The sequence below is a fragment of the Triticum aestivum genome, chromosome 5A (assembly GCF_018294505.1).
Source record: "Triticum aestivum cultivar Chinese Spring chromosome 5A, IWGSC CS RefSeq v2.1, whole genome shotgun sequence".
NCBI lineage: Eukaryota > Viridiplantae > Streptophyta > Magnoliopsida > Poales > Poaceae > Triticum > Triticum aestivum.
Genome location: NC_057806.1, coordinates 24,491,864 through 24,516,407, shown reverse-complemented (window position 1 = coordinate 24,516,407; position 24,544 = coordinate 24,491,864). Strand labels below are relative to the sequence as shown.

The window sequence follows — 24,544 nt, the reverse complement described above, 5'->3', positions numbered from 1 at the left end:
TGGGTATGACGTTAGATTGTTGGAGAGATTTAACATGCCGAGTGACTTCAATTTTGAAATGGTGGGAGGGATAGCGCCTGAAAGTTCATTCCATGAGAGGTCAAGGGATTCCAAGAGCTCCAAACTGCCAATGCTTTCTGGAATGCTGCCTGACAGATCATTTCTAGACAAAGTTCAATAATCGGAGACCTTAAAGGTATGTTAGCTCCTCAGGGATGTTCCCGGCAAGTAGGTTGCTTTATAGACCGGTACCTGATATATTTTTTGAATGTTGATACCTGATATATCAATTGTTTCCTGGAAAGCTTGTTCCGATGACTCTGGAAAGTTTGTTCCTATTGGTGGTTATTTAGTCTGATAGCATGGTTGCTTTTCAGGCCATTACTTGATCAGATGCAGATATGGGTCCTGACGTGCCGGTCCTAGCGGAGTGCACTCAATTGACTACCGATATTGCAAGTGTCAGCTATGTTTACTGCTGCCGAGAAGCCAATCAGGTAGCTGATAGTCTAGCTAAACATTTTTTTAAAACGCGCTCGTCTGAATTTTCGGATTACAATATCCCTGATTTTATTCCTCTCCATATTGTAAACGATATGGATGTCATTTGAGGAATAAAGTTTATTATGTTCAAGAAAAAAGTTTGTTCCGATTGTAAATGGGCTCAGGATACAACCAATGACCTTTTTATAGAGGCAAAGGTTGTGATTCACAAATATGCATTTGACGTGTGTAACTTATGCCCTCCTCCTGTTGGTGTTCTAAAAGTGATCTTGGATGACACCTTCAGTCAAAACACTTTTTGCGGAGCCACAGGAATGGTAACTAGCGATATTAAGGGCAGTTTTATTGCAGCAAGGGCTAAGAAGAACATATGGAGCTCGCCCAAATGCACTGGTTGCTGAAGTTTTTGCTTGCCGCAATGGAGTCAAATATTAGGGATATGTATAGGGCACACCTCTAAGTTTGTCTTTCTAATCTTGATCCATAGGGCAGGCCATACGTCACCACAGATAATTTCAGATTATACATAACAATCACCCCATTGTCAGTACGGGCATCTCGAGAAATTATACTATACATCATGATCTCATTGATTCCCAAAAGATTCAATCTAGAATGAAGAAACTCATAGCGTGAGCAAGATTAAATTCACCACAAACATACTGAAGAGTTAAATTACATATTTCGAATATATTAACAAAGCCCATGATCACAATGATAGAACACAAAACTACTGGTGCAAACCACAAAACTGCTGGTGCAAACCCTTAGTCACGAGGATGGACTACTTCCGTATCATCATAGGAGGAGCACAGGATGATGGAGGTTGATGCGGATCAATCTCCCCCTCTGACAGGGTGTTGGAGAAGGGCTAAAACGAAAATCGTCTTGGATCAGAAAACGGCGAAGGCGGAAAAATTAAGGTAAAAACATGTCGAGTGTTTTTGAGCATACAAAGATAGGGGTGCCAAGAGGCGGGAGATGAGGTCCAAGGACCCCACCATGCACCTCAGCCCTTGACTGCGTGGGCTCCTGATTGGCCCCTCCAGGTAGGCTTTTGGCCTAGTGGCTCTTTTGGCTTGAAAAGCGCCATATTTTATTTGATTTTTTGGGCTCTGATTTTTTAAATTTCTGTAAATTTCAAAAACAGTCAAAAAACAACAATGGACGGTTGACACTAAATTAATAGGTTAGTCCACAATTATAATATAAACACTGCATGAAACAAGAAATTTAAGAATAGCCAAAAAAACTTGCGCAAGTGGCGCAATGGGTCATTTAATGAATGTCGAAGTTGCGGTATCCATCCATGCTCAGTGATCCCCCACCTGAGCCCACAAAAAGGGTGCCTAACCTGAACTAAACATACACTATAAATTACGAGTATTAACCATAATTTGGACTGGAAAAAGAAGAGGGGGAAAAATAGCACCATGGTACCAAGAAGCGCAAAGACGAGCTCACAGAGAAGTACTTTGCCGTTAATCCAGATACCACACATCCACAACAGTTGTATGCATCTTACATTCAAACACATAGTTAAACACATGAAACAAATAAGATTCCCCAGCAAATAAAAGAGGAAAAAACAATTCAGATTGATGTTCCACAAGAGAAAGCAATATTATACACCACGTACATATCACATGATAAGACAGCAACACTGGTTTCACTAGATGATCAATTCTGGAGCCCAGCTCAGTTCAACTTGACAACGGGTCCATTTGGGAACTTGGCAAGGTCGGCACGCAGTTTCTCGACGGACGGGTAGTCCCCCTTGAGCACAACTTCCTTGAGCCTTGGGAGGTGTTCAAGCCCGTTAGAACCCTGGATGTAGGTCTCGGAAAGCTGCAGTACCTCAAGCTTAGGTGTCCCTCCCAGTGAAAAATCCAGCGATTTGAGGTCATCTAGGTGATCCAGGTGCAGCACCACCAGGCTCGGAAATGCCCGTTGGCCGAAACTGAAATGGACCTCTCCTACGAACGACTTCGTCCATAGACACAGGATGGCTAGCATCGGCAGCTCCCCGAGGACTTGTATGGCAACACCGTGGTCCGATATCCTAGAGTTGCGTAGCTTCAGCTTCACAAGTTTTCTGAGTGTCTGGATCCATGCAGGCAATATGACCAGATTGCCATACAGTTTAAGGCTCTGCAGGTTTTCTGGAGGAGTGGGCATGTCATCCAAGCAGCCAGATAATCCAGGCATCCCTTCTGAGCGCATCGACAAGGATTCCAGGCGACTGAGTTAAGAAACCGTTGATTGTAACTCCAGACTGTTTCTCTTGTTGATGCCAGTCACTCCTAGCTTCCGCAGCCCACTGAGTCTTCTTATGTTCTGAAGAATGATCCTCCCCCGTGAGATGTTCACAACACTTAGTGTGTGTAGGGCTTTCAGTTTTCTCACCCCTCTTGGCACTACCACACCATGTGCGTCCAGCTTCATCGCAACAACAGGGAGTGCCACACAACAGAAGGCACTGCACAAGTCACGGTGGTTATAACCATTAAAATCTGAACCTGAAAAACAACGTGCACAAAGTACCATCGACGAGACAGTCAAAAGGCATGCACCGTTCCTCATCACCGTTGGCAAGTCTTCTACAACTTGTTCATACGAGATGTCCTCGTCCATGGGTTCCTTACCAGCACGGAGATAGTTTAGCTTCCGAAGTTTTCTGATGCTATGTGGCAGCTTGACTATCTGTGTACCTCTCAAGTCTAGTGTCTCAAGTTGTTTTAGGTTGCCTAGAGAATCTGGCAGGTGACAAATAGGAGTACATCCTCTTAAAGAAAGGTATTTTAGGTGAATAAGCTTGACAATATCCTCAAGGTGATGATCAAATACACCTGAGGTGCCTTCCAAGTCCAGCACTCGGAGCAGCCTTATCTTATCAGAAATGTAAAATGACTTCCACTTTCCAAAAACTGTTATTGATTGTACACGAGACATATCTATTATGCTATCCAGATCACTCTGATTTCCCTCCCAATTGCTACTTATTGCAAGGTGACGCACAACGTGCTGGGTGTTTAGGCTACAACCTTCTTCCAGCCTAAACACTAGATTTTCTTCCATTGACTTGGAGATGCCAATTTCACGGATGAGATCATAGACATGGCAAGCGTCAATTCCTTTTCTACTGCGAATTGATTGTTGGTATGGCAAGATCATGCTCCGACTTATAAGTTCCATGAAATAATTATCCGCTATTCCCTCTGCGGACTTACCACGCACCTCCCATGAGTAACCCTCTGCCGTCCACCTCCGCACCAAACGCCGCCAACTAACCTTGTAGTCTTCGGGAAAGATGGGGAGATACAAGAAACAAGATTTCAGGTGATAAGGTAAACCATCATAACTTTTAGTAAGCACAGCTAATATGGTCCCAAGCTTTGGGTTTATCTCCAACTCAGCACTAATATGCTCATTCAATCTCCTCCACTCCACCTCTGTTTTTGGTTGGTTTGCCAAGAACCCACCCATAGTGACTATTGCAAGAGGAAGTCCACTGCACTTCTTAAGGATCAGTTCTGCTTGTTCAATCAGTTCAGGATGCTCTTCATCCAGATATACAGTCTCCTTAAATACCTAAAATTGGTGGAGTGTAATTTATTCAGTACTCTAGAATTTATATTATATATAATATAATACTTCACTATGATCTCTTTTGCTGAAAAAACCGGCCATGGCTCGCTAGTTTCTCTGCAATGTGCCTGAACAACTCGGTGCTCATCCTAAACCGGCGACGAAAGTACGACTTCGGGTATGTGAGATTCTCCATGAAATAGTGCCTCATCAATCTGTTATGGGCATCGATCCTATCCCTCCAAATTTTTTGCCGACCCATAACCGAACCACCGTGCTTCGGTTTTTTATTGATATGCATAGCTAGGATCATTGCAAGATCCTCCTCCTCTTCCATATCAAATTCTTCTTCGGAAGAATCATACGACGAACTCATCTACAATGTTCAATACTATGTTATAAAAACTAGAATCAACATGCACCAAATTCATGACGTTTGAGCAATACATACCTTGCAGTCGTTTTGTCGAACACCTTGCGGGCACCGAGTGGCGCCGAGCGCTCGGGCGCTGTTCGTCGGACGACGGACACGCGCGAGGGGCGGCGGGACTAGAGGGGGAGGGGGGGAGAGAAGCCGCCGCGGCGCGGGGATAGGCCGGGGAAGCGCCGGAACGGTCGCCGGATGACGTGGGTGGCGGTGGCACGGCTGGATGGAGGGGGGGGGGGGGGGGGTGGGAGCGGGCGCAGCAAATAAGCGGCGCGTGATCCTGTTTTGGCCCGCGCGCTGAACTAGATATGCCGCGCGCGCTGTTTTTGCGCGCCCGCTGAAGCCACTATACCGATTGCGCACGTGTTAAAACGGACAATTTTACGACGCGACACTAGTTTAGCGCGGCTGTTGAAGATGCTCTTAAACTACTGTATCTCCTGCCTCGTTCCCGTTGTTAGTCGCCGGTACATCGCGTTCGTGCCGTCCCCACTCTGTTCCAGTCCTTATGGACTGATCTTTTTCATTTCTTTGTCTCGACCAACAAGATGTGATTCCTCTAGAGCAGTTGTCATGGACATGGCGCAACTGAAGCTCTTTCTCATCGCATGATTCCAATCAGCACCCTGAGATTGGTCTGTACCATTGGTGACTGCACTTTTTGAGCTAGGCCCGGCAACAATCATTAAATCTGTTCCATCTTGAGAACCCTGGGCACAAGCAAGATACGTTAAGCAGTCTCAAAATTTTAACTACTGCACTTTGGTAGTTTGCCGCATTCGCCACCCCAATTAGGATAGTTTTGCTAGTGTGCTACAATAACCAACATGTTTAGTTCCCTTGCCTCCATTCCTTAGCATATTGCCAGGAACTAATCGACATGCTTAGTACCCTTGTCCTTTATTAACCAGCATATTGCTGGGGGGCAATGTGTATATAGCTAGCTATTGATAACGAAAACAGATCATCAACAGCCAGATAAGGCAAACCCTAACTAATTGCTCGCACATGTGGTCATTGACTGTCTACATTCAATCTTTGACTGTAATTTTTTTGTTAATAATTATAAGTAAAAACATCATCACAAGAAAATGCTTTGAATACGAATCCAGTGGAATCAATTTTGTGTCATATAATGTATGTATAATTGGATTTATTGGTGGTCTGAGTTTTGAACTTGGACAATGAAGATACAGTTAATGTATATATCTCCAAATAGAGAGTACATCGGTTTCCAACCTCTAACTAATAAGTAATATGACTTAACTGCAAATGCAGTTAATTAAATCAAAAGGCTGAACTAGAAGAGCACAAGCGGTAGAACTTTGAAGTTACCTTCTCATAGAAAGCATAAATGTTCTGATCAATAGACGATTGCTTGAGCTCAGATACTATGCTTTCTTGTCCTGCACATAAGCTTGCAACTTCAACTTGCCTTGTGGACACTATTATCAGGCTCCCTTTCTTATTGTTCGGGAAGCACCTCTTAACCCGATTCCACTCTTCAATGGTTGATAAGTCATTAGGCACAATCAGGAACTTCTTGTCATTGACATATCCATTGAATTCCTCAGCTAACTCTTGCCCCATCTTTTTCGCTTCCAGCAGAAGGTCAACCCCTACAGATGTGTGAAACTGCTCCACTAAACTTTGAATGAAGTCTTCTGGACTGAAAGGATGCATGAACCTCACCCATGCTCGGCACGGAAAACTGTTTTTGGTCTCTGGATTCTCGTAAGCTTCCCAGATGATCGATGTCTGCCCAAGATCAGCACCTTTTCCGCCCACTATGATCTGTTAGAATTATTGTATATGGATAGGAAAGGTGTTTAAACTTGTATCTATCTCTTCTTCTCTCTATCTCGTATATCTCATGTAACGACCTCTCCTGGTCGATCTCCTCCTCCTCTCTCGATCTGTAACTTGTCAACCAAGGCTTTGCCTCAATATATACACGTGGCCCGAGACAAAGGGTTCTACGCTTCCCAAACTACTTTACATGGTAACAGAGCCTTTTCCTCATCAGATCAAGAGAAAATCGCATCTAGCTACCTTCGCGACCGAGCCATGTCCACCACCTCCGCCTCCATGTCACCCAACACCATGGGCGCGATCACCACCACCTCCTCCGCCTCCACCTTTGCCTCCTCATCCACAACCACCACCACCTTTCTCGGATCGCCACCACAGGAGAAGCTGACGAGAGGGAACTTCCTCCTCTGGAAAGCCATCGTGCTTCCTCAGATCAAGGGTGCCCAGATGGAGCACCACCTTGAAGCCACGAGCCCGCCGCCGCCGGCCACCCTCACCATCACCAAAGATGGCAAAGAAGAGCAAGTCGTCAACGTCGCCCGCACCCTCTGGTATGCTCAACAACAACAACTTCAAGGGTTCTTGATGGGTTCCTTTTCCCGCGAGATTCTGTCCCAGGTGGCCATGCTCCAGACGCCGGCCGAGGTGTGGCGCGCCATCAACGCTATGTTCGTTGCCCAGAGCCAGGCGCAGGCGATCAACACCCGCATTGAGCTCACCAACCTTAAAAAAAGGTAATATGTCCATGGTAGAGTACCTCGGCAAGATCAAAACCCTCACCGATGAAGTTGCTTGCACCGCCTCGGCGCTCTCCGATTCGGAGATCATCTCCAAAATTCTTGCCGGCGTCGACATGGAATATAATCCCGTTGTCTCTACTTTGGCGGCACGAGTGGAACCGATCACGGTCCCGGAGCTACACAGCCAGCTGCTCAGCTTCGACGCCCGCCTCACCCTCCTCCACGACGGCGATCTTCGGCAATCTTCTGCATACTCCGCTTCTCGGGGTCGCGATCGTGGCCGTGGTCTTCAGGGCACCAACCGCGGTGGCGGATGCGGCCGTGGCACCTCGTCGGGCGACGGTGCATGCTCTGGTGGCGGCTACGACCACAACTACGACGGCGGCTATGGCAACAACCAGGGGGGTGGCGGCTTCAACTCCAACACTGGCCGCCGCACCTCCTCTTCGCGTCCTCGCCCCCGGTGTCAACTATGCAAGAAAGCCGGTCATGAGGTCATCGACTGCTGGCATCGGTACGATGAAAACTTTGTCCCTGATTCCAAACTGGTTGCAGCTTCTATGCGCGAGCAAGGCGGGGACGACGTCTGGTACGTTGATTCCGGTGCTACTGATCATGTCACCAATGAGCTAGAGCAACTTGCTCTGCGCGAGACGTATCACGGCAACGGCCAGATCCACACAGCCAGCGGTAAAGGTATGGATATTTGTCACATTGGTCAAGTTTCGCTTAGTTCCCCTACTCTTCAACGTGATCTTGTTCTTAAGGATGTTCTCCATGTTCCTCAAGCTGACAAAAACCTTGCCTCTATCTCTCATTTAGCCATCGATAATGATGATTTCTTTGAAACTCATCCTCGCTATTTTTTCATCAAGGATCAGGCAACGAGGGCACCTCTCTATCACGGTAGATGCGTTGGCGGCCTCTACCCCATCTCCTCCGGAGCTCTTAGCAACAAGCATCGTCGAGTCTACTCCGTCATCAAGCCCTCTTTCGAACGGTGGCATCAAAGATTAGGACTGTTGGAAATATGAGCAATTTACCAAATGATTTTATTACCAGAAATACTAGATAAAGCATGACTAATATAGTAGAGATAAAACAAGTCATGTGTTCTGACAGAGAGAAGGTAAATAACTTCTGCATATATGAACCGTAGCCTATCATATCTAAAGCAGACAGTATAGCAAGTAGCATATATGAAGTAGAACCTATCATGTGTAGGACAAGGACTGGAACAAGGAACTGCGGCAAAACCTTTAACAGGAAAGACAAGAACACGTATGGGACAGCAGCAGCAGAAGCGCTGGACTTGGGGTCGGTGTCCTCGCCTGCCATGTCGTCGAGGAGGTCGTGGACGTTGGGGAAGAAGTCGTCGTCGGGGAAGTAGTCGTCGGCGACCGGATCGTCCGTGATGAAGCAGCCAGTAGTCGCGCTGAGCGCTCCCCAAAAACCTTATCACCCTTCTCCCGTACAAGACTCAAAAGGTGCGGTTTCGGAGGCCTACTGTCCCGACCTGCGGTGCACGCCGCAAGACGGGATGGGGAAGAACATAGCAGCAGCGTAGTGGTTGGAACTTTGTGGCGAGAGGAAGAGGAGCTTCTGTTGTGTCTCTTTGGAGAGGAGCGACCTCTCTTATATAGGCACAGGAGAAGGACGCAAAGAGGCCGCGGCAGGAGGTGAAGCCACGAAGGGAACAGGCAGCTGCCGAAGAGGCGCGCCGTTCGAATTCAGTGTCCACTACAGAGAACGTTTCAACTCCCACGTGACCTTCCGTATACCCGTCGTGCGTGGCAAAAATTTAGATATCGGCTCGGCTCATTCCCGCAACCCGCGGTGCGGTGCGGCGCGGCGCGGCGTGGCTAGGCGGACGGCGGAGGAGGAGCGCGCGTGGATATCCCTCTTGTTCTCATGCTCGTACAAGTGGGGAAAAACCTCCCTTATAAGGAGGTCCAACTCCTAAAACTAGCAATGGGACTAAACTTTAGTAATATCCCTTGCCTTGCACAAATGGGCTAAGTGGGCCTCTAGGATTTATTAGGAATTTCTGAAATAGTTATTGGGCTGCTCAAAATAGACTAAATTCCAGCAATCCCCCACCAGATCCCAGAGGCACACAGAAATTTGCCTTTGGTTCCAAAACACTGTTTTATATACCGATACTGCAGTGGAGACTGCTAATGAACTTCCACCTAACTCTATGCTACACTAGTAAGCAACTTGAACAGTGGACTGGCCTTGAACTGCAAGTTTTCTGCGAATCTAGCTTCACATAAAGCCTTGACCGATACGTGGCTACCGGGATCTTCCCGCGGGTGGAGCTTATGCGTCATACTCCGTGACCTTTCATGAGTTTACTAGAGAAACCCTACTCTCATAGATTTGCGACGTTTGACAATCAGACTCATATAGGTGTGTTCTTCAAAAAGATGTTCTGCAGGATAACATTCTGCTTAAATAAGCACTTAAAATACATTAAGATATACATCAACCTTCCATGCAGATTAGGAGAGTATTGCATCTTCATGGAGTGGTATTGTGAATAGTAAAGGATACTCTCCTCTCAGTTGACCAACAACTTGTCTTTCACATCTAATTCACGGGATCTCGATCACAAAGAATAGGTTACCACTGTGAACAACTCATATTTGGGTCTCATACCCATCTCCCTCGATGCATTATCTATCACATTACGTGATAGACCCTGGTAAAAGACTGCCAGATTTTTAGATGTTTGGATATAATCCAACGCAATAACTCCGGAGTTTTTCATTTTCTGACAGACTTTAACCTTCTCTGAATGTGTCTTGATGACTTCATGTTATCCTTTGACTGCTCACTTTTGTGATCACAATTTGATTGTCGCAGTTCATAAGGACACCCGGTACAGGTTTCTCAACAACCGGCAAGTCATTCAAGAGCCGGCGAAGCCAATCTACTTCAACCGTAGCTGTATCTAGTGCTGTGAGTTCTGCTTCCATTGACCTCGTAAAGATGGTCTGCTTGCAAGACTTCCAAGAAACAGCGCCACCTCCATGAGTGAATACATAACCCTCGTGGCCTTTATCTCATCAGCATTGAATCCAGTTTGAGTCACTATACCCTTCAAGCACCTTTGGATCCCGGTGTAGTGAATTCCATAATTTGCAGTGCCTTTCAAATAACGCAAAACTCTTTCTAGAGCTTTCCAATGCACATCGAGAATACTTCAATTGGTCTCTAGCAATTTTTTGATTCTTTCGAAGCAACACACTAGCATCATATGGTGTTGGAGAGGGCTTGCAGTCACTATAGCCAAAGTGACTCAAGATCTTTTCCACATAGTGAGATTGAAGCAAGTAATCCCACCATCATCGTCTCTCAACAACTTGATGTTCAGAATGACATCAGCCACTCCTAAATCCTTCATCTCAAAACAACGAGATAGGAAATCCTTGACCTCCTTAATAACATTCAGATTGGTTCCGAAAATCAGTATGTCATCAACATACAAGCACAGGATAACTCCCTCGCCCCCACCATGGCGATAGTACACATATTTGTCAGCTTCATTCACAACAAAGCCTGCAGTTGTTAAAGTTCTTTCAAACTTCTCATGCCACTGTTTGGGTGCTTGCTTAAGTCCGCACAAAGACTTCAACAACTTGCACACTTTCCCTTCCTGACCATCTAGTACAAACCCATCTGGTTGTTCCATATAAATTTCCTCGTCCAACTCTCCATTTAGGAAAGCAGTCTTAACATCCATTTGATGAACGAGAAGACCATGCGAGGCAGCTAGTGGAAGTAGAACTCGAATAGTGGTCAGTCGAGCCACAGGTGAGTAAGTATCAAAGAAGTCTTCACCTTCCTTTTGGGTATAACCCTTAGCCACGAGCCGAGCCTTGTACTTTTCAATAGTACCATCAGGCCTAAGCTTCTTCTTGAATACCCATTTGCATCCTATAGGTTTGCACCCATAAGGACGACCAGTTATCTCCCAAGTTTCATTCGCCAAGATGTAATCCATCTCGCTACGAACCGCTTCCTTCCAGTAGTCAGCATCTTCAGATGCACAGGCCTCTGAAATAGAACTGGGAGTGTCATCTATGAGGTACACAAGAAAATCATCACCAAAGGACTTTGCAGTCCTCTGTCTCTTGCTCCTAATAGGAACTTCATTGTTCTCCTCCACAGGACTTTCAAAGTGTTCCATCGAAATTGTAGGTTCGGTAATTGTAACTGGTTCCTGATTCGATGAACTAGGCATCTCCTGATTAGATGAGGTAGCCATATCCTTCATGGGAAAGATATCTTCAAAGAAAGTCGCATCATTCGACTCCATGATCATACCGACATGCATGTCAGGTACCTCAGATTTTACAACCAAGAATGTATAGCCAATGCTATGAAAAGCATATCCCAGGAAAACACAATCCACAGTCTTTGGTCCAAGCTTCCGCTTCTTTGAAATTGGAGCATTGACTTTCGCCAAACAACCCCATGTTCACAGATAAGAGAGTTTTAACCTTTTCTTCTCCCATTCCTCGAATGGAGTTATCTCTTTGTTCTTTGTGGGGACTCGGTTCAGGACATGACATGCTGTCAATATCGCCTCCCCCCACCATGCCTTGGAGAGACCCGATGTGTCTAACATGGCGTTAACCAAATCAGTTAGAGTACGGTTCTTTCTTTCGGCCACCCCATTTGACTGAGGTGAGTAGGGAGGCGTCCTCTCATGGATTATACCATGTTCCGCACAAAAAGCGTCAAACTCATTGGAAAAATACTCTCCACCATGGTCGGACCTAAGCCTCTTGATTTTCCGATCAAGTTGGTTTTCCACTTCAGCTTTATAGATTTCGAAAAAGTTCAAAGCCTCATCCTTAGATTTCAGAAGATACACACGGCAGTATCTAGTGGAGTCATCAATTAACGTCATGAAATATTTCTTTCCACCTTTTGTCAACACACCATTCATTTCACATAGATCTGAATGTATGAGCTCTAGTGGTGCAAGATTTCTTATTTCCGCAGTCGTGTGAGACTTACGAGGTTGCTTAGCTTGCACACACACTTGACACTTAGATCCCTTGACGGTGGTGAAACTAGGGATTAAGTTCAACTTCGCTAGTCGCGACATGCAATCAAAGTTAACATGACAAAGACGTGAATGCCACACATTGGATTCACTATTGTTGCAAATATGATTAACAACTTTATTGCAAACGTCTGATAAGGATAAACGAAACAAGCCTCCTGACTCATAGCCTTTACCAACAAAGGTTTCATACTTGGATATTACAAATTTATTCGACTCAAAGACAAGCTTGTAGCCATCTCTACGCAGAAGAGATCCGCTAACAAGATTTTTATTGACGGAGGGGGACATAATGCACGTTCTTCAGCCGCACGATCTTCCCCGAAGTAAACTTCAGATCGACCGTGCCAACACCATGAACAGAAGCACTTGAACCGTTGCCCATCAGCACGGTTGAAGTCCCTGCGGTCTGATAAGACGAAAACATGGAAATATCACCGCATACATGCACATTAGCACCCGTGTCAATCAACCAGTCAAGAGAATGACATACTGAAAGAATAGTGGGAAATATACCATAGCCAGCATCCTTCATGTCAGTGTCTCCAATGACAACATTAGCGGTCTTGCCGCCTTTCCCAGGATGACGCTTGTCATAGCGATTAGGGCAACTAGGAGCCCAATGATCAGGATCCCTACACACATGACAAGCACCTTTCTTCTTGCCATTCTTCTTCTTGAAGTTCGTGTGTTGCACAGCCTTGTTCTTCCCATCAAACTTTGCTTTTCCATCAAACTTGCCCTTGTTCTTGAACTTGTGGGGCTGGAAGTTCTGTTTCTGTACCACATTGGCACTAGATCCTCCCTCAATACCTCGAGCACGTGTGTCCTTTGCTCTCGCCTTTTCTTCCACATCAAGAGTGCCAATGAGATCCGGGACGGAAAACTCCTGCCTCTTATGCTTCAGCAAGGTAGCAAAGTTCCTCCATGAAGGGGAAGCTTAGTGATGATACCTCCGGCAACAAACTTGTCCGGTAGCATACAACTGAAGTGCTCAAGTTCTCTAGCAAATGACTGTATCTCATGAGCTTGCTCAACCACGGAGCGCTCTTCAGTCATCCTGTAATTATAGAATTTCTCCATGATGTACAACTCAGTGCCAGCATCCGAGACCCCAAACTTGGCCTCGAGTGCATCCCAGATATCTTTTCCATTATCAATTGATGCATAAGCATCAGCTATGTTCTCACCAAGAACACTCAAGAGAGCAGCCTTAAACAGAGTATCCATTTTCTGAAAAGCTTGTGCCTGTTGAGCATCAAGCTCTCCTTCAGGTTTGCCGAGAGTGGCGTCATAGCAACTCATGGTTTGAAACCATAAGACTGCTCTCACGCGCCACCTCTTATAATGGATACCCTCAAACATAGGAGGTCTCATGGAAGCATCAACACCACTTGGGGTAAATTGCCTATAATAAGGTTTTTGGATTGTTGGAAATATGAGCAATTTACCAAATGATTTTATTAACAGAAATACTAGATAAAGCATGACTAATATAGTAGAGATAAAACAAGTCATGCGTTCTGACAGAGAGAAGGTAAATAACTTCTGCATATATGAACCGTAGCCTATTATATCTAAAGCAGACAGTATAGCAAGTAGCATATATGTGAAGGAAATATGCCCTAGAGGCAATAATAAAGTTATTATTTATTTCCTTATATCATGATAAATGTTTATTATTCATGCTAGAATTGTATTAACCGGAAACATAATACATGTGTGAATACATAGACAAACAGAGTGTCACTAGTATGCCTCTACTTAACTAGCTCGTTAATCGAAGATGGTTATGTTTCCTAACCATGAACAAAAGAGTTGTTATTTGATTAACGGGATCACATCATTAGAAGAATGATGTGATTGACTTGACCCATTCCGTTAGCTTAGCACTCGATCATTTAGTATGTTGCTATTGCTTTCTTCATGACTTATACATGTTCCTATGACTATGAGATTATGCAACTCCCGTTTACCGGAGGAACACTTTGTGTGCTACCAAACGTCACAACGTAACTGGGTGATTATAAAGGAGCTCTACAGGTGTCTCCAAAGGTGAATGTTGGGTTGGCGTATTTCGAGATTAGGATTTGTCACTCCGATTGTCGGAGAGGTATCTCTGGGCCCTCTCGGTAATGCACATCACATAAGCCTTGCAAGCATTGCAACTAATGAGTTAGTTGCGAGATGATGTATTACAGAACGAGTAAAGAGACTTGTCGGTAACGAGATTGAACTAGGTATTGAGATACCGACGATCGAATCTCGGGCAAGTAACATACCGATGACAAAGGGAACAACGTATGTTGTTATGCGGTCTGACCGATAAAGATCTTTGTAGAATATGTAGGAGCCAATATGGGCATCCAGGTCCTGCTATTGGTTATTGACCAGAGAGGTGTCTCGGTCATGTCTACATAGTTCTCGAACCCGTAGGATCCGCACGCTTAACGTTCGTTGACGATATAGTACTATGTGAGTTATGTATGTTGATGACCGAATGTTGTTTGGAGTCCGGGATGAGATCACGGACATGACAAGGAACTCCGGAATGGTCCGGAGACAAAGTTTGATATATGGGATAATAGTGTTTGGTCACCGGAAGGGTTCCAGAAATCACCGGAAGGGGTTCCGGATGTTTCCCGAAATGTTTGGGTACGAGAACACTTTATTTGGGCCAAAGGGGAAAGCCCACAAGGTTTTTGGAAAGCGCAAAAGGAAGTTTTGCGGAGTCCAGGGGCCAGACGCCAGGGTCCCTGGCGTTTGGGTCCAGACGCCGGGAACCCTGGCGTCTGGCCCTGGAGTCCAAGAAGGACTCTTGCTTTTCGGGTGAAACAGACTTTGTGGAGGCTTTTACTCCAAGTTTCGACCCCAGGGCTCAACATATAAATAGAGGGGCAGGGCTATCACCAAAGACACATCAAGAAACACCAAGCCGTGTGCCGGTAACCCCGTCCCCTCTAGTTGATCCTCCGTCATAGTTTTCGTAGTGCTTAGGCGAAGCCCTGCGGAGATTGTTCTTCACCAACACCGTCATCACGCCGTCGTGCTGCCGGAACTAATCTACTACTTCGCCCCTCTTGCTGGATCGAGAAGGCGAGGACGTCACCGAGCCGAACGTGTGTAGAACTCGGAGGTGCCGTGCTTTCGGTACTTGGATCGGTCGGACGTGAAGACGTACGACTACATCAACCGCGTTGATATAACGCTTCCGCGAACGGTCTACGAGGGTACGTAGACAACACTCTCCCCTCTTGTTGCTATGCGTCATCATGATCTTGCGTGTGCGTAGGAATTTTTTTGAAATTACTACGTTCCCCAACAGTGGTATTAGAGCCAGGTTTTTATGCGTTGATGTTGTGCACGAGTAGAACACAAGTGAGTTGTGGGCGATATAAGTCATACTGCTTACCAGCATGTCATACTTTGGTTCGGCGGTATTATTGGATGAAGCGGCCCGGACCGACATTACGCGTACGCTTACGCGAGACTGGTTCTACCGGCGTGCTTTGCACACAGGTGGCTGGTGGGTGTCAGTTTCTCCAACTTTAGTTGAACCAAGTGTGGCTACGCCCGGTCCTTGCGAAGGTTAAAACAATACCAACTGGACAAACTATTGTTGTGGTTTTGATGCGTAGATAAGAACGGTTCTTGCTAAGCCCGTAGCAGCCACGTAAAACTTGCAACAACAAAGTAGAGGACGTCTAACTTGTTTTTGCAGGGCATGTTGTGATGTGATATGGTCAAGACATGATGCTAAATTTTATTATATGAGATGATCATGTTTTGTAACCAAGTTATCGGCAACTGGCAGGAGCCATATGGTTGTCGCTTTATTGTATGCAATGCAATTGCGCTGTAATGCTTTACTTTATCACTAAGAGGTAGCGATAGTCGTGGAAGCATAAGATTGGCGAGACGACAACGATGCTACGATGGTGATCAAGGTGTCGCACCGGTGACGATGGTGATCACGACGGTGCTTCAAAGATGGAGATCACAAGCACAAGATGATGATGGCCATATCATATCACTTATATTGATTGCATGTGATGTTTATCTTTTATGCATCTTATCTTGCTTTGATTGACGGTAGCATTTTAAGATGATCTCTCACTAATTATCAAGAAGTGTTCTCCCTGAGTATGCACCATTGTGAAAGTTCTTCGTGCTGAGACACCACGTGATGATCGGGTGTGATAGGCTCTACGTTCAAATACAATGGGTGCAAAATAGTTGCACACGCAGAATACTCAGGTTATACTTGACGAGCCAAGCATATACAGATATGGCCTCGGAACACAGAGACCGAAAGGTCGAGCGTGAATCATATAGTAGATATGATCAACATAACGATGTTCACCAATGAAACTACTCCATCTCATGTGATGATCGGACATGGTTTAGTTGATTTGGATCACGTAATCACTTAGAGGATTAGATGGATGTCTATCTAAGTGGGAGTTCTTTAGTAATATGATTAATTGAACCTAAATTTATCATGAACTTAGTACTTGATAGTATCTTGCTTGTTTATGTTTGATTGTAGATAGATGGCCCGTGCTGTTGTTCCATTGAATTTTAATGCGTTCCTTGAGAAAGCAAAGTTGAAAGATGATGGTAGCAATTACACGCACTGGGTCCATAACTTGAGGATTATCCTCATTGCTGCACAGAAGAATTACGTCCTGGAAGCACTGCTGGGTGCCAGGCCTGCTGCTGGAGCAACACCAGATGTTATGAACGTCTGGCAGAGCAAAGCTGATGACTACTCGATAGTTCAGTGTGCCATGCTTTACGGCTTAGAATCGAGACTTCAACGATGTTTTGAACGTCATGGAGCATATGAGATGTTCCAGGAGTTGAAGTTAATATTTCAAGCAAATGCCCGGATTGAGAGATATGAAGTCTCCAATAAGTTCTATAGCTGCAAGATGGAGGAGAACAGTTCTGTTAGTGAGCATATACTCAAAATGTCTGGGTATAATAATCACTTGATTCAATTGGGAGTTAATCTTTTAGATGATTGCATCATTGACAGAATTCTCCAATCACTACCATCAAGCTACAAGAGCTTCGTGATGAACTATAATATGCAAGGGATGAATAAAACTATTCCCGAGCTCTTCGCAATGCTCAAAGCTGCGGAGGTAGAAATCAAGAAGGAGCATCAAGTGTTGATGGTCAACAAGACCACTAGTTTCAAGAAAAAGGGCAAAGGGAAGAAGAAGGGGAACTTCAAAAAGAACAACAAGCAAGTTGCTACTCAAGAGAAGAAACCCAAACCTGGACCTAAGCCTGAAACTGAGTGCTTCTACTGCAAGCAGACTGGTCACTAGAAGCGGAACTGCCCCAAGTATTTGGCGGATAAGAAGGATGGCAAGGTGAACAAAGGTATATGTGATATACATGTTATTGATGTGTACCTTACTAATTCTCGTAGTAGCACCTGGGTATTTGATACTGGTTCTGTTGCTAATATTTGCAACTTGAAACAGGGACTACGGATTAAGCGAAGATTGGCTAAGGATGAGGTGACGATGCGCGTGGGAAATGGTTCCAAAGTCGATGTGATCGCAGTCGGCACGCTACCTCTACATCAACCTTCGGGATTAGTATTAGACCTAAATAATTGTTATTTGGTGCCAGCGTTAAGCATGAACATTATATCTGGATCTTGTTTGATGCGAGACGGTTATTCATTTAAATCAGAGAATAATGGTTGTTCTATTTATATGAGTAATATCTATTATGGTCATGCACCCTTAAAGAGTGGTCTATTCTTATTAAATATCGATAGTAGTGACACACATATTCATAATGTTGAAGCCAAAAGATGCAGAGTTGATAATGATAGTGCAACTTATTTGTGGCATTGCCGTTTGGGTCATATCGGTGTAAAGCGCATGAAGAAACTCCATACCGATGGGCTTTTGGAACCACTTGATTATGAATCACTTGGTACTTGCGAACCGTGCCTTATGGGTAAGATGACAAAAACACCGTTCTCCAGTACTATGGAGAGAGCAACAGATTTGTTGGAAATCATACGTATAGATGTATGTGGTCCGATGAATGTTGAGGCTCGTGGCGGATATCGTTATTTTCTTACCTTCACAGATGACTTAAGCAGATATGAGTATATCTACTTAATGACACATAAGTCTGAAACATTTAAAAAATTCAAAGAATTTCAGAGTGAAGTTGAAAATCATCGTAACAAGAAAATAAAATTCCTACGATCTGATCGTGGAGGAGAATATTTGAGTTACGAGTTTGGTGTACATTTGAAACAATGTGGAATAGTTTCGCAACTCACGCCACCCGGAACACCACAGCGTAATGGTATGTCCGAACGTCGTAATCGTACTTTACTAGATATGGTGCGATCTATGATGTCTCTTACTGATTTACCGCTATCGTTTTGGGGATATGCTCTAGAGACGGCCGCATTCACGTTAAATAGGGCACCATCAAAATCCGTTGAGACGACGCCTTATGAACTGTGGTTTGGCAAGAAACCAAAGTTGTCATTTCTGAAAGTTTGGGGCTGCGATGCTTATGTGAAAAAGCTTCAACCTGATAAGCTCGAACCCAAATCGGAGAAATGTGTCTTCATAGGATATCAAAAGGAAACTATTGGATACACCTTCTATCACAGATCCGAAGGCAAGACTTTTGTTGCTAAATTCGGAAACTTTCTGGAGAAGGAGTTTCTCTCGAAAGAAGTGAGTGGGAGGAAAGTAGAACTTGACGAGGTAACTGTACCTGCTCCTTTATTGGAAGGTAGTACATCACAGAAACCTGTTTCTGTGACACCTACACCAATTAGTGAGGAAGCTAATGATAAAGATCATGAATCTTCAGAACAAGATACTACCGAACCTCGTAGATCAAGCAGAGTAAGATCCGCGCCAGAGTGGTACGGTGATCCTGTTCTAGAAGTCATGCTACTAGATCATGATGAACCTACGAACTATGAAGAAGCGACGGTGAGCCCAGATTCCGCAAAATGGCTTGAAGCCATGAAATCTGAGATGGGATCCATGTATGAGAACAAAGTATGGACTTTGGTTGACTTGCCCAATGATCGGCAAGCAATTGAAAATAAATGGATCTTCAAGAAGAAGACTTACGCTGACGGTAATGTTACTGTCTACAAAGCTCGACTTGTCGCAAAAGGTTTTCGGCAAGTTCAAGGGATTGACTACGATGAGACCTTCTCACCTGTAGCGATGCTTAAGTCTGTCCGAATCATGTTAGCAATCGCCGCATTTTATGATTATGAAATTTGGCAAATGGATGTCAAAACTGCATTCCTAAATAGATTTCTGCAAGAAGAGTTGTATATGATGCAGCCGAAAGGTTTTGTCGATCCAAAAGGAGCTAACAAAGTGTGCAAGCTCCAGCGATCCATTTATGGACTGGTGCAAGCCTCTCGGAGTTGGAATAAACGTTTTGATAGTATGATCAAAGCATATAGTTTTATACAGACTTGCGGTGAAGCCTGTATTTACAAGAAAGTGAGTGGGAGCACTACAACATTTCTGATAAGTATATTTGAATGACATATTGTTGATCGGAAATAATGTAGAATTATTCTGCAAAGCATAAAGGAGTGTTTTTGAAAGAAGTTTTTCAAAGAAAGACCTCGGTGAAGCTACTTACATATTAAGCATCAAGATCTATAGAGATAGATCAAGACACTTGATAAGTTTTTTCAATGAGTACATACCTTGACAATATTTTGAAGTAGTTCAAAAATGGAACAGTCAAAGAAAGAGTTCTTGGCTGTGTTACAAGGTGTGAAATTGAGTAAGACTCAAAGCCCGACCACGGCAGAAGATAGAAAGAGAATGAAAGTCATTCCCTATGCCCCAGCCATAGGTTCTATAAAGTATGCCATGCTGTGTACCAGATCTATTGTATACCCTACACTGTGTTAAGCAAGGGAGTACAATAGTGATCTAAGAGTAGATTACTGGACAGCGGTCAAAATTATCCTGAGTGGAATAAGGAAATATTTCTCAATTATGGAGGTGACAAAAGGTTCATCGTAAAAAGTTACGCCGATGCAAGTTTTGACACAGATCTGGATGACTCTAAGTCTCGATCTAGATACATATTGAAAGTGGGAGCAATTAGCTAGAGTAGCTCCGTGCAGAGCATTGTAGACATAGAATTCGCAAAATACTTACGGATCTGTATGTGACAGACCCGTTGACTAATATTATCTCACAAGCAAAACATGATCACACCTTAGTACTCTTTGGGTGTTAATCACATAAACGATGTGAACTAGATTATTGACTCTAGTAAACCCTTTGGGTATAGGTCACATGACGATGTGAACTATGGGTGTTAATCACATGGTGATGTGAACTATTAGTGTTGAATCACATGGCGATGTGAACTAGATTATTGACTCTAGTGCAAGTGGGAGACTAAAGGAAATATGCCCTAGAGGCAATAATAAAGTTATTATTTATTTCCTTATATCATGATAAATGTTTATTATTCATGCTAGAATTGTATTAACCGGAAACATAATACATGTGTGAATACATAAACAAACAGAGTGTCACTAGTATGCCTCTACTTAACTAGCTCGTTAATCGAAGATGGTTATGTTTCCTAACCATGAACAAAAGAGTTGTTATTTTATTAACGGGATCACATCATAAGAAGAATGATGTGATTGACTTGACCCATTCCGTTAGCTTAGCACTCGATCGTTTAGTATGTTGCCATTGCTTTCTTCATGACTTATACATGTTCCTATGACTATGAGATTATGCAACTCCCGTTTACCGGAGGAACACTTTGTGTGCTACCAAACGTCACAACGTAACTGGGTGATTATAAAGGATCTCTACAGGTGTCTCCAAAGGTGAATGTTGGGTTGGCATATTTTGATATTAGGATATGTCACTCCGATTGTCGGAGAGGTATCTCTGGGCCCTCTCGGTAATGCACATCACATAAGCCTTGCAAGCATTGCAACTAATGAGTTAGTTGCGAGATGATGTATTACAGAACGAGTAAAGAGACTTGCCAGTAACGAGATTGAACTAGGTATTGAGATACCGACGATCGAATCTCGGGCAAGTAACATACCGATGACAAAGGGAACAACGTATGTTGTTATGCGGTCTGACCGATAAAGATCTTCGTAGAATATGTAGGAGCCAATATGGGCATCCAGGTCCCGCTATTGGTTATTGACCAGAGAGGTGTCTCGGTCATGTCTACATAGTTCTCGAACCCGTAGGATCCGCACGCTTAACGTTCGTTGACGATATAGTACTATGTGAGTTATGTATGTTGATGACCGAATGTTGTTCGGAGTCCGGGATGAGATCACGGACATGACGAGGAACTCTGGAATGGTCCGGAGACAAAGTTTGATATATGGGATAATAGTGTTTGGTCACCGGAAGGGTTCCGGAAATCACCGGAAGGGGTTCCGGATGTTTCCCGAAATGTTTGGGTACGAGAACACTTTATTTGGGCCAAAGGGGAAAGCCCACAAGGTTTTTGGAAAGCGCAAAAGGAAGTTTTGCGGAGTCCAGGGGCCAGACGCCAGGGTCCCTGGCGTTTGGGTCCAGACGCCGGGAACCCTGGCGTCTGGCCCTGGAGTCCAAGAAGGACTCTTGCTTTTCGGGTGAAACAGACTTTGTGGAGGCTTTTACTCCAAGTTTCGACCCCAGGGCTCAACATATAAATAGAGGGGCAGGGCTATCACCAAAGACACATCAAGAAACACCAAGCCGTGTGCCGGTAACCCCGTCCCCTCTAGTTGATCCTCCGTCATAATTTTCGTAGTGCTTAGGCGAAGCCCTGCGGAGATTGTTCTTCACCAACACCGTCATCACGCCGTCGTGCTGCCGGAACTAATCTACTACTTCGCCCCTCTTGCTGGATCGAGAAGGCGAGGACGTCACCGAGCCGAACGTGTGTAGAACTCGGAGGTGCCGTGCTTTCGGTACTTGGATCGGTCGGACGTGAAGACGTACGACTACATCAACCGCGTTGATATAACGCTTCCGCGAACGGTCTACGAGGGTACGTAGACAACACTCTCCCCTCTCGTTGCTATGCATCATCATGATCTTGCGTGTGCGTAGGAATTTTTTTGAAATTATTACGTTCCCCAACAATATGAAGTAGAACCTATCATGTGTAGGACAAGGACTAGAACAAGGAACTGCGGCAGAACCTTTAACAGGAAAGATAAGAACATGTACGGGACAGCAGCAGCAGAAGCGCTGGACTTGGGGTCGGTGTCCTCACCTGCCATGTCGTCGAGGAGGTCGTGGACGTCGGGGAAGAAGTCGTCGTCGGGGAAGTAGTCGTCGGCGACCGGATCGTCCATGATGAAGCAGCCAGTAGTCGCGCTGAGCGCTCCCCAAAAACCTTATCACCCTTCTCCCATACAGGACTCAAAAGGTGCGGTTTCAAAGGCCTACTGTCCCGACCTGCGGTGCACGCCGCAAGACGGGATGGGGAAGAACGTAGCAGCAGCGCAGTGGTTTGAACTTTGTGGCGAGAGGAAGAGGAGCTTCTGTTGTGTCTATATAGGCACATGAGAAGGACGCAAAGAGGCCGCGACAGGAGGTGAAGCCACGAAGGAAACAGGCAGCGGCCGAAGAGGCGCGCCGTTCGAATTCAGTGTCCACTACAGAGAACGTTTCAACTCCCACGTGACCTTCCGTATACCCGTCGTGCGTGGCAAAAATTTAGATATCGGCTCGGCTCATTCCCGCAACCCGCGGCGCGGCGCGGCGCGTCGTGACGAGGCGTGGCGAGGCAGGCGGCGGAGGAGGAGCGCGCGTGGATATCCCTCTTGTTCTCATGCTCGTACAAGTGGGGAAAGAACCTCCCTTATAAGGAGGTCCAACTCCCACTAAACTAGCAATGTGGGACTAAACTTTAGTAGTATCCCTTGCCTTGCACAAATGGGCTAAGTGGGCCTCTAGGATTTATTAGGAATTTCTGAAATAGTTATTGGACTGCCCAAAATAGACTAAATTCCAGCAAGGACATCCCTCATCCGTCATAGTTAGGCAAGTAGTCAATAAAGACAAACTTCCTTTGTCACGTAGTTCAAATAATGAATCTGTTTGTGAAGCATGTCAATGTGCCAAGAGCCATCAGCTTCCCTATCCTAAGTCTACTAGTGTGTCTCATGCCCCATTACAATTGATCTTCACTGATGTATGGGGTCATGCTCGAGATTCTTTTGGTCGAAAAAAATACTATGTTAGCTTCATTGATGATTACAACAAGTATACATGGACTTATTTGCTTAAATATAAATCTGAAGTCTTTTCCATCTTCCAAGAGTTTCAGAAGCTAGTTGAGCACCACATTGATCGGAAAATTATTTCAGTCCAAAGTGACTGGGGAGGGGAGTATGAAAAACCTAACTCCTTCTTCCGTAGCATTGGGATTACTCATTATGTGTCCTGCCCTCATGCTCATCAGCAAAACGGTTCTGCTGAATGGAAACACCGTCATATCGTTGAAGTTGGTCTATCCCTTCTAGCTCATGCATCTATGCCTCTCAAGTATTGGGATGAGGCCTTTATCATGGCCTACATATCTTATCAACCGTCTTCCCAATAAGGTTATTGGCAATTCCACTCCTTTAAAACGCTTGTATAATCAAAAGCCAGACTACACCTCTCTCAAAAATTTTGGGTGTGCTTGTTACCCCAACTTACGTCCATACAATCGTCATAAACTAGAATTTCGCTCCACACAATATGTGTTTATTGGGTACAATAACCTTCATAAAGGATATAAATGTCTTGAACCATCTACTGGACGCATATATATCTCCCGTGATGTTATCCTTGATGAAACTTTATTCCCCTTTTCACTACTGCATCCCAATGCCGGCGCCTTGCTTCATGCAGAAATTGCACTCCTACCAGACTATTCTGTACATCCTGATCACGGGGGTGAACTAAATGATCATGATCATGTGCAAAAATCCACAGAAAACCGCATCTCTAATGGCCCTTGTACAGATTCTACTTGTCATTTTATGTGTACATAGGACAAACCAGGCGCGGAATCTAAGGATGATCCGGCTGTCAGCGCGTGATCCCAGACAGATCCGTGGCAGCATGCAGCCCAGGCCAACACGCGATCCCGTGCAGATTCGCCCCTGGCGGTCGACAGCGACAGCAGCCCAGACACGGGTCCAGACGCGGGCCAGGGCGCGCCACGCCAAGCCGACCAGGTGGGCCACGCGGGTCCTGGCGCAGGCCCAGGCACGTCATGCCAAGCCGACCGGGCGGGTCACAACGGACCAGGTACGGGCGCGGGCCCTGGCGCGGATCCCGGCGCGTCACGCCCATCCTCGCCTGCGTGATCCGACGCGGC

At 45.1% G+C, this 24,544-nt stretch overlaps 1 pseudogene; it reads right to left on the bottom strand.

The window, feature by feature from the left end:
- Positions 1 to 2,202: 2,202 nt before the first annotated feature.
- LOC123101158 (disease resistance protein PIK6-NP-like) overlaps positions 2,203 to 24,544 on the bottom strand; it is a 27,354-nt pseudogene continuing 5,012 nt past the window's right edge.